The sequence below is a fragment of the Octopus bimaculoides genome, chromosome 4, assembly GCF_001194135.2.
Source record: "Octopus bimaculoides isolate UCB-OBI-ISO-001 chromosome 4, ASM119413v2, whole genome shotgun sequence".
In the NCBI taxonomy this organism is placed as follows: domain Eukaryota; kingdom Metazoa; phylum Mollusca; class Cephalopoda; order Octopoda; family Octopodidae; genus Octopus; species Octopus bimaculoides.
The window spans coordinates 2,160,544-2,161,392 of record NC_068984.1 but is presented as its reverse complement, the minus strand read 5'-3'; positions in this window follow the sequence as shown (position 1 = coordinate 2,161,392).

Sequence of the window (849 nt, the reverse complement as noted above, 5' to 3'; positions counted from 1 at the left end):
CCCCCTTCTCCTCCTCTCTTTCTCTCTTCCACTCTCTCTCCCCCTCCTCCCCCTCTCTTTATCTCTGATCTTTCTCTCTGTTCATTTTCCTTCTCGATGAAACCTTATCTTTCCCTCCTACTTTTCCGTCTCTTTTTGTAAAAGAGTTCCTGTTTTGCTTCCCTCACTGAAACAATTCTTTTGTGGTCTCATTTATTACTCTTAGTGGTTAACCGAATCCTTTGTTTTCAGCCCAACTCTCACTTCCCACTCTGTTGTTGTTATTATTATTATTATTATTATTATTATTATTATTATTATTATTATTATCATTATTATTATTATTATATTTCTGTTTTCTATTCAAAAACTTTCAACTCATTTAAGATCGACCGACGAATTTTGAACTTTTCTTTTACATCTTTGTCTGTGTGTGTGTGTGTGTGTGCGTGTGTGTGTGTGTGCGTGTGTGTGTGTGTGTGTGTGTAAGGCTGTATTTATGTATTACATATATATGTGCCGTACGCCAACCTCACTAATTCTTGATTCCGAATCAGCCTTCAGCATCTCTCTTTCGTTCTCTCTCCCTCTCTTTCTCTTTCTCCCTCTCTTTCTCTTTCTCCCTCTCTTTCTCTCTCTCTTCACCTGTTCATCGCTAACCTTTCATTTATATTCGACCTCACATGACTTTCTCCATTCTACCCACTCGCCCCTTTTCACTTTGTTTCCTTGCTTTCTTTCTTTCTTTCTTTCTTTCTTTCTTTCTTTCTTCCTTCCTTTCTTTCTTTCTGTATTAGTTTTACTGATTTCCCCCTCCTCCTCCACCTCCTTTCCTTTCACTCTTACCCCTGACCTCCCTGTTTCTCTTTC